The following is a 10,827-nucleotide window of genomic DNA, read 5'->3' as shown; positions in this document are numbered from 1 at the left end:
GAATATATATACTTTGTTGGGTCTGACATGAGTATTTCGAGGAGATACAAACGGAATGACAAAGTTAATATACCCTCCATAGTATGGTGGAGGGTATAAAAATTGACTGTACAAGTCCACCTCTTCGTAAAGCCCCCATATAACGGTACCTCCCGATATTCGGTATTTTTTATTTCATCGACATTATAACCGATTTTTTTAAGTTTCGCATTTGAATATTGTAGTGGCTTATAACAAATATTACCTACGCAGGTTCATGTCGTCGTATAGACCCTAATATAATATTAGATATTTTTAAGATTTTAACAGAAGTTTTAACGGATTTTATTGTATTTGAGAATTACCAAATTCGTTCCAAATGGTGGAGGGCATTCAAAGTTCGGCCCGTCCGAACATACAGCTTATTTATTTGTTTGTAAATATTATCTTGCACTAATTTATATTTTTTAGCCTTAATTAGTTGATACACATATAGGGTGAGATGAAACCAATTTTAGACTGCTGTCATTTCTAATCCACTCGTCCGACAGCTGTTACAATTATTCCAGTGATAACTCATTATATTGCTTACAAACGTACAAAAACATTTTGCTGAGAATTTTCCAGAAAAAAAGTTATTCGTTATGGAATTCAAGCGTGAACAGCACGCAAACATGTTGGCCGCAGATCTTGGACATTCCACCAGGACTCAACACCATCGAACTCAGCACGCGCCACATTTCCAGCGCACAATGGCCTCCAAAATCTCCGGATAACAATCCTTTTAAAATTTATGTTCTTACAAAAATTACACCACAACTTTTTATTAAAATAATTAATTTAAACTATTTTTCCACTCACTATTTTAGCAAATCACTTGTTAATTATTATTTTTCCAAGCACAATATTCTTTTTTTCCACTGATCACAATATACGATAGAATTTATATGTAACGCGTTGTGTTTACTTTGTAAAATAAAGAAATTTTATTTTTTTCGCGAGCTCACAAATTAAGATATTCAGTGCACTGACCTACCTGTTTATTAAAGATGATGAAGATGATAAAGTCGATGTTGATGGCTGCTAAAACGAGAACAGAGAATCGAACACAATTAGAATCGAATTATCTTATCCAGGTTCGATAGGACCAAATTTTACGCCGAGAGTACGTGAAAGAAAACCAACAAAATAAAATACGAACATTTTAGTATATAATATAAAATAAAATCAGTTGCTTTATTTTGACGAATATGAGGATACAAGTGGGTAAAGAATTACCTGCTTTAGTTGGTTGGCGATAGACAAGTGAAGTGCCTTCATAACATTGAAAGGTGGCGTTGGCGGCAATTCGCCACACGTTACAATTTGCATTTTGACAATTCAGTGTTGTAATAAAAAGGAATATGCAGATTGTAGCGTGTATAACTTTAGATGAAGTTTCAAACACAATGAATGTGGAAGCTAAGGAAAGTTAAGATATTATTCTAAATTAAACAATCATTGTTGAGAATATGCCCAACCCAATTGATAATGAAATCGATTGGACCTCGTAGATCTCGACTTTTAGCAATCGATGAAGTCACATCTTCTTAGGGCGCCACTCTTCCTTCTGAAGTTGTTAAAGAAAGTGTAGATCACAAGATCAATAAAAATAAAATTTGAAACTATTAATAAATTGATTGTCAGTATCATAATGTGTATTTCAGCTTTATTTTAAAGTGTTTAATATGCAGCCAATAATGTAAGAAACGTCAGATGATCACATCGGTTAAACTCGTTGTCTTGTTGTACTTTTGCCAATTTTGTCCGTCTACTCCAAAAATAGTCTTGAATAATCGCATAAACTAAAACATTCAGTAAAGATCAATCTCAATTTCTCATCATTTTCTCATTTGCACTTTGTTCTGATAATCTGTCATTTCACAACATTGAGCAAGTCACCTGATTATTGTTGCCTACATCGATCTGTCAATTGTCATACTGGTTATCGATCATTTGGAAAGTGTTTAGATAGAGCGATCAAGTTAATGTAACATAACGAAAATTTGTCAAAAATATATCCTATCGTATCATTGACATAAAAATAAAATAAACCATAAGTACAATAAAAATATATTAAGTAGAATCAAATCCCATATATATTTTCGACCGATTTCACATATTTGATACACCAAACGCGATATGTATATCCGATTCCAATGAAATTCGAACACAGAGACAAAATCTGGTACCAAAAAAATAAATAATTGCCAAATTATATTGAAATCGGTTCAGGTTTGGGTATACCTCCCATGTATGTATAAATATTTCGGTCGATTTCATGTATGTTATATATATGACCGAATATGATATAATTTGGTTACAATAATAAATTTTACAAATTAATTAGAAATCGGTTAAAAATTAGATATAGCTCCCTTATATATATTCTCGCCGAATTCACATATTTGACGCACCAATTTCAATGAAATTTCAATGAAGGTGTGACAGAATTTGGTGTAAAAGTAAATTTTGATGCATTGAATCACAACGCCTTTGCAATAGTATTAAGCTAACCAAACCCTTATTAGTCTCTAAATCCATCAGAAAACAAAACAACATCATTATAAAAATAAAAATCAATATATATTATAGAAGTAATAGTCTACACAAGGAGAGGTTAGACTACAAGAAATAGGTACGGATTTTAGTGATTAACACCTACAATGCGATGAGAATAAACCAAAAATTATTAAGCCCCAAAGATCTGTCATCGTAATATACAGTAAAAATACCGGTTGACTCTGAGAAAAGCAGATAATAAACCGGAGCATATTTGTTTGGATCCGCTTTCAGTTCGGCATCCAACACAAACGATTAGCAATCGGATAATTTCAAGGTACGACAATTATTACCATAGTTCAACCCCCATTGAAGACAAGGATTAAATCCCAAAAATGATAACTTTCGAAGAGAGTATGCAATTTGGCCTTATTTGGTGCATCTTTTTATCAAATGTAGCTCGTGTTCAAAGATATTACAAAAGGTTAAATTTTTCGCGAAAAATAATTTACGTCATGGAACAAGAAAGGATGGTCCAATTTTGTGTAAATTTTGCAGATACTATATTTCTATCAGTGCTAGGCCGGTGCAGAAATGGAAAATATCGGACAACTTTATCAAGTACATCCCCCACGAAGGGTAACAATTTTGAATAATTATAACTCTTATAAAATAGGAAATGGCAGACCCATTGTCCCAGTCCGGAAAAAACGTATATAATGCGAAATGAACATCCCATTCCTTTGAAAGTCGGCTCATTCTAATACATTTACAGACACAATATCTGCTGCTAAAACTCACTCCCTCTGATACATCCCCTACAAGGAGTCACTATTTTGAATTATCACAGGTCTTATACTGTTAAAAATAATTATTCTATGCTTCTTTTAATTTTGCATAATAAAATAATATCACCTACATTATGTCTAGTATGAATATTGATCATATCAGACCATTACTTCTGGTGCCTCTCCGATAAAGGTTAATTATACACCTGATAGTTTGCGAAACAAGTCAGAGCTTTTCTATGTAAAAATGGAAATTTTTTACATTTACGGTGAATAATGTCTCAAAAATCATGAAAATACGGAGATAGCGTGATTACCAAAGATAGATCGAAAGATAGCGTGATTTCAACAAATAGACGGATTAGAATTTTACGCTGATCCAGAATATATATACTTTGTAGGGACTATTATGAATACTTCGTGTTATAAAACACATTATGTGTTATAAAACACATACATTTTCTGTAAAACAATTGTTTAATATACGTCTGTTATGTATTTTTTGTACACAAAGATCTTGAAATAGTTTTAAAACTATTTACTTTAATAAAACCGCAAAAGTTTTTTTAAAGCAAAATATATTTAGCTATCCCCGAAATTGAAAAATCACAACTGCTTACCGGTAAAAAATACCGGTCATCTGTAGTTAAGGGTTAATATACCCTCCATAGCATGGCGGAGGTTTTAAAAACGTAGAGTTCTCACCAAATAAGTTTTGTTAAACATTTTTGTTTTACATGTTTGGCCAAGATTTGAATGAACTGAGAAGAGAGAGCTAACGGGAATTATATTTTTCGAATTTTCCAAGGTTTGTTTTTATAATTTTGGATGCCCTAGTATCAATTATGGACATAATCTGTTCCATTTAGTATGGATATATGCTCATTCATAGTCAGCCCTATCATTGTAGTTTTTTCTGAATCGGATTCCTGACAAATATTATCCTTGTAATTTTGAACAAGTACTACTGTATTGATCCATAGTATCTATTAATGTTTTTTGCAAATCATTTGAAATATTAAAATTTACGAGTTGTCTTAATTCTTAAGAAGGTGGTTGTAAGTCCATTGTTCTATTCATGTATTAGTTCTGGAATTACCTTAAGTGTTTTTTAATTAAGATTTTTGTGTTTATAGTTACTATTTCAATTTCTTTCAGATTTCTTCGACTGGAATTTGTTTACTTCTATCTAAACGTCCTACTTTTTCATCGTTTCTGTTAGCAAACGATGTCGTGAACACTATCGCTGGTAGTTTACTTCTATAACGACTGAAAATAAATAGTCTTATGCCAATATATAGCTTATTTCTACATAATCATACTATTCACCATATCTAAGGGTACTAATCATATTAATAGGCCTTTATCGAAATCTAATTAAAACTGTTTTAAAGGAATCTAGAACAGCATCTACTGAACTTTTATTTTCTTTCTAATGATAGCAACCGCTTGATGTCTGCTGCTACCAGCATATATTCACGAATTGTATAGGCGTTATGAGCTGCTTACCTCCATAAGACATAATCTTACCGTCAAATCCGACCAAGGATTTGATTACACTAGAACCCCGAGCATCGCGACGCAAACCGAATCGCCTTTTTCTATACATATATGAAATGCACTGAACTTTAATTTACTTAACCCTAGAAAGATAACCTACGTCTGAGAGACGTATGCCATTTTTATTTTTCGCTCTCCCTCTCTCGAATGTTTGTGCAACACGTTGCTGTTTTTGTTTTTCTCAGTCGTTTACAGTAGCTTGCCGGTGGTGGTTATTTTGTCGTGGTAAGTTCGATACTCTTTGAGTTTTGGCGATCGCATACGTCTCAGAGACGTATGGTTAGCTTTTGTGTGACTTTTACACTCAATTTGAATAAATTTGTTTTGATCGTGATTTCGTTTTTTCATTAGCTAAACCAAGAATAATGGCCCGAAATAGAAGGTTAAATGACACAGAAATAAATGCGTATTTGCAAGGTTTATCGGACGATTCAGAATCATCTGATGGCAGTGAAACAGGAGATGAATTATTTGAAGATGATGTTTAGAGCGATGTCGAAGATGAGGAAATCGCCAGTGAAGATCCTGATATCAACACAGCTTTATTGGAGGACCAATTTACAGGATCTTACAATTGTGTTTCTTCTTCAGATAGTCGTATTCCTACGTTTTCTGAACCTACTATTAGAAGTAAAAGTAAGTACTGTTGGATAACGTCGAAAGGGAAAAACACTGGCAGAGTTTCTTCATCCAACATTATTCGAACGACAAGAGGTCCTACTAGACAATGTAAATCATTGCTTGAGCCCCTTTTCTGCTTTAATGCATTTTTTACCGACGAAATAATTCTGGAAATTGTAAAATGGACAAATGTGGAAATATCCCTGAAACGTAAAGATGAAATGACGAAAGCAACTTATAGGGATACAAGTGAACACGAACTCCGTGCTCTGATTGGAATTCTTACTTTGACAGCTGCGTTAAAAGATAACCATCTGGCAACCGATGAAATATTTGATAATACCTACAGTGGAACGCTATATACTCCGGCTATGAGTCGCGAAAGGTTTAAATTTTTGATTCGATGCCTGCGAATGGATGACAAAGCTTTGCGAGCTTCTCTTCAACCTACTGACCGGTTTTTGCCTGTCAGAAAAGTGTGGGATATGTTCATTGAACAATGCCAAACCAGTTACACACCGGTGTCGCATACCACAATTGACGAGCAGCTGCTGGATTTTCTTGGCCTATGTCCATTTAAGATGTACATTCCCAATAAAACAAACAAATATGGGATCAAAATTGTTATGATTTGCGACAGTGCCACAAAGTATATGTTCAATGCCATTCCATACCTAGGCAAATCGAGTAATACCAACAACGTCCCTCTGGGGGAATATTACGTGAAGGAATTATCCAAACCAATACATGGGACTTCTCGCAATATTACTTGTGACAACTGGTTTACGTCAGTTCCACTGGCAAAGAACTTGTTAAAAGAGCCGTACAAATTGACTTTGGTGGGAACTATAAGGTCCAATAAACGTAAAATTCCTGAATTAATGAAAAATGCACGTTCGCGGGAGGTTGGAACGGTCAGATTTTGTTATGATGGACCTTTAACGCTTTTGTCCTATAAACCAAAGCCTTCTAAAATGTTGTTCATGCTCTCATCCTGTAATGAAAAAGGCTCTATCGATGAAAGAAGTGGTAAGCCAGCCATGATTTTGTATTATAACCAAACAAAAGGAGGAGTCGACACGCTCGACCAAATGTGTTCAATAATATTTTACGGAATGCTCAACATAGCTTTTGTAAATTCTTACATTATTTATTGCCACAACCTACAATCTCGAAACCAAAAACCGTCAAGTCGAAAAATTATATGAAAGAAAACTTTATCCAGTTCGTTGACATCGCCATGGATGGAAAAGCGCTTGGAGGCTCCTAGTTTGAATAACGCTGTGAAGCGAAATATAAAAAATGCATTGCCTCAACAGCTTGAAAGAGACAATAATGAAAACAGAGAAGAACCTGAAGGAAAGAAAAAAAGATACTGTTACTATTGCCCCTCCAAAATAGGGCGTATGTCTAAAATGGTGTGTGTAAAATGTTCTAAATCGATATGCGGGGAACATAAAAATGTAAAGTGTGCAAAACTTGTACCTGTAAATGTTATATCTAAATAAGCTTAAAAAGCGAAAGAAATGTGTTTATTTTATAAGAATACTGAAAATGTGATTTTTTGTTACCTAATAAAAAACGTTTCGTCAATAACGCATTTAAATAATAAAGAAATATATAAAGAACCCATGTAAGTACAAAAAAGGTAAAAAATGCTTCCCAAAATGTTGTCACCGTAAAGAAAAACTATGATACGTCCCATAGACGTATGGTTATCTTTTCCGTAGCTTCCAATAGGGTTATCTCTCTAGGGTTAAGAAAATATTCAAAACAAAGCAAAAACATATATTTTTGCTAAAAATCATACTTGACATTTTCATTTATTTCATCTACTTCAAAAAAAGTTTATAATTATTATAAAAAACAGAACAATAAATTTAGAAAAAAAAAAAAAAAACAAAAATTAAATTCATTTACATATGTATGTACATATAGCACCATAAAGAAAAGGGAATTCCCCTTATTTCACGCAATTTGAAAATTTGTTAATGTACAGGTGACGATCAGTGTTGCCAGAAGTTGTAAAAATGCTAAAAGACAAAAAAGACGCTAAATTAGGTAATGCAAAAAAAAGTAATACACAATGTACCTCGGACCGACGCAAATCAAATTTTCTGGTTTTTGGAAAGTGTACTTGTAATGATTTATCACAGATTATTCCTATATAAATATTTGCTACTTCCCATGACCTTATATCTGTTTTCCCTGAAGAAATTGACGAAATCGTTTTAAAAATGCATCCATTTTGTTATAAAATTCTAATTTTTGTGTTTGAATCACTTCAGCAGCTTTAATTAATCTTGGCAATTCCTCTGCTTTACTATTCCGTTGTTTACTTTAAATCAGAATAATGAATAAATAATTCTAATTCAATTTTGTCACGCATAAAATGAGCAATGCATTTAGTTTAAATTTTCAATTAGTAATTCCATTCAATTCCATTCCAGTTTAAAGTTTCTTCTTAATGTAGTTGAGAATTGATGAGTTTGGTGTAGTTGATGATTTGTTGAAGAATTTCGTCCGCTGTATCTACCGTACGCAAAGCCTTTATTGGTCTGAAACTCGCAGACCCATCGTTTTATTGTTTTGGTCCAGTAGCGATGGTATTGGGTGCAGAAATTTACTATAAAATTGTTAAGCCACGAATTATCCAACAATTTGGTCTTCCTACAGCGCAACATACCTCGTTTGGTTCCATAATTTCGGGACCCGTCAATTTGTAATTACCGCTCTTTTGAGATATTTCATGAAAAATGAATTTTAATGAATTTAAATTTGAATAAAATGCTCAAACATATGAACATACGTCCTAACATATTATTCCTTCTTTTAATACCTTCCACCATAGTATGGAGGGTATACTAAGTTTGTCATTCCGTTTGTAACACCTCGAAATACACATTTTAGTCCCCACAAAGTATATATATTTTTGACCAGCATAAAATTCTATGTCGATTTAGCGATGTCCAAGTCCACCTCTTCGTAAAGCCCCCATATAAGGGTACCTCCCGATATTCGGTATTTTGATTTCATCGACATTACAACCGATTTTTTTAAGTTTCGCATTTGAATATTGTAGTGGCTTATAACAAATATTACCTACGCAGGTTCATGTCGTCGTATAGACCCTAATATAATATTAGATATTTTTAAGATTTTAACAGAAGTTTTAACGGATTTTATTGTATTTGAGAATTGCCAAATTCGTTCCAAATGGTGGAGGGCATTCAAAGTTCGGCCCGTCCGAACATACAGCTTATTTATTTGTTTGTAAATATTATCTTGCACTAATTTATATTTTTTAGCCTTAATTAGTTGATACACATACAGGGTGAGATGAAACCAATTTTAGACTGCTGTCATTTCTAATCCACTCGTCCGACAGCTGTTACAATTATTCCAGTGATAGCTCATTATATTGCTTACAAACGTACAAAAACATTTTGCTGAGAATTTTCCAGAAAAAAAGTTATTCGTTATGGAATTCAAACGTGAACAGCACGCAAACATGTTGGCCGCAGATCTTGGACATTCCACCAGGACTCAACACCATCGAACTCAGCACGCGCCACATTTCCAGCGCACAATGGCCTCCAAGATCTCCGGATAACAATCCTTTTAAAATTTATGTTCTTACAAAAATTACACCACAACTTTTTATTAAAATAATTAATTTAAACTATTTTTCCACTCACTATTTTAGCAAATCACTTGTTAATTATTATTTTTTTCAAGCACAATATTCTTTTTTTCCACTGTTCACAATGTCCGTCCGTGTCTAATATACGATAGAATTTTTATGTAACGCGTTGTATTTACTTTGTAAAATAAAGAAATTTTATTTTTTTCGCGAGCTCACAAATTAAGATATTCAGTGCACTGACCTACCTGTTTATTAAAGATGATGAAGATGATAAAGTTGATGTTGATGGCTGCTAAAACGAGAACAGAGAATCGAACACAATTAGAATCGAATTCTCTTATCCAGGTTCGATAGGACCAAATTTTACGCCGAGAGTGCGTGAAAGAAAACCAACAAAATAAAACACGAACATTTTAGTATATAATATAAAATAAAATCAGTTGCTTTATTTTGACGAATATGAGGATACAAGTGGGTAAAGAATTACCTGCTTTAGTTGGTTGGCGATAGACAAGTGAAGTGCTTTCATAACATTGAAAGGTGGCGTTGGCGGCAATTCGCCACACGTTACAATTTGCATTTTGACAATTCAGTGTTGTAATAAAAAGGAATATGCAGATTGTAGCGTGTATAACTTTAGATGAAGTTTCAAACACAATGAATGTGGAAGCTAAGGAAAGTTAAGATATTATTCTAAATTAAACAATCATTGTTGAGAATATGCCCAACCCAATTGATAATGAAATCGATTGGACCTCGTAGATCTCGACTTTTAGCAATCGATGAAGTCACATCTTCTTAGGGCGCCACTCTTCTTTCTGAAGTTGTTAAAGAAAGTGTAGATCACAAGATCAACAAAAAGAAACTATTAATAAATTGATTGTCAGTGTCATAATTTGTATTTCAGCTTTATTTTAAAGTGTTTAATGTGCAGCCAATAATGTAAGAATCGTCAGATGATCACATCGGTTAAACTCGTTGTCTTGTTGTACTTTTGCCAATTTTGTCCGTCTACTCCAAAAATAGTCTTGAATAATCACATAAACTAAAACATTCAGTAAAGATCAATCTCAATTTCTCATCATTTTCTCATTTGCACTTTGTTCTGATAATCTGTCATTTCACAACATTGAGCAAGTCACCTGATTATTGTTGCCTACATCGATCTGTCAATTGTCATACTTGTTATCGATCATTTGGAAAGTGTTTAGATAGAGCGATCAAGTTAATGTAACTTAACGAAAATTTGTCAAAAATATATCCTATCGTATCATTGACATAAAAATAAAATAAACCATAAGTACAATAAAAATATATTAAGTAGAATCAAATCCCATATATATTTTCGACCGATTTCACATATTTGATACACCCAACGCGATATGTATATCCGATTCCAATGAAATTCGGACACAGAGACAAAATCTGGTACCAAAAAAATAAATAATTGCCAAATTATATTGAAATCGGTTCAGGTTTGGGTATACCTCCCATGTATGTATAAATATTTCGGTCGATTTCATGTATGTTATATATATGACCGAATATGATTGAATTTGGTTACAATAATAAATTTTACAAATTAATTAGAAATCGGTTTAAAATTAGATATAGCTCCCTTATATATATTCTCGCCGAATTCACATATTTGACGCACCAATTTCAATGAAATATGGAAGGTGTGACAGAATT

Source organism: Musca domestica, unplaced genomic scaffold (assembly GCF_030504385.1).
Source record: "Musca domestica strain aabys unplaced genomic scaffold, Musca_domestica.polishedcontigs.V.1.1 10, whole genome shotgun sequence".
NCBI lineage: Eukaryota > Metazoa > Arthropoda > Insecta > Diptera > Muscidae > Musca > Musca domestica.
This window is presented reverse-complemented; position numbering follows the sequence as displayed.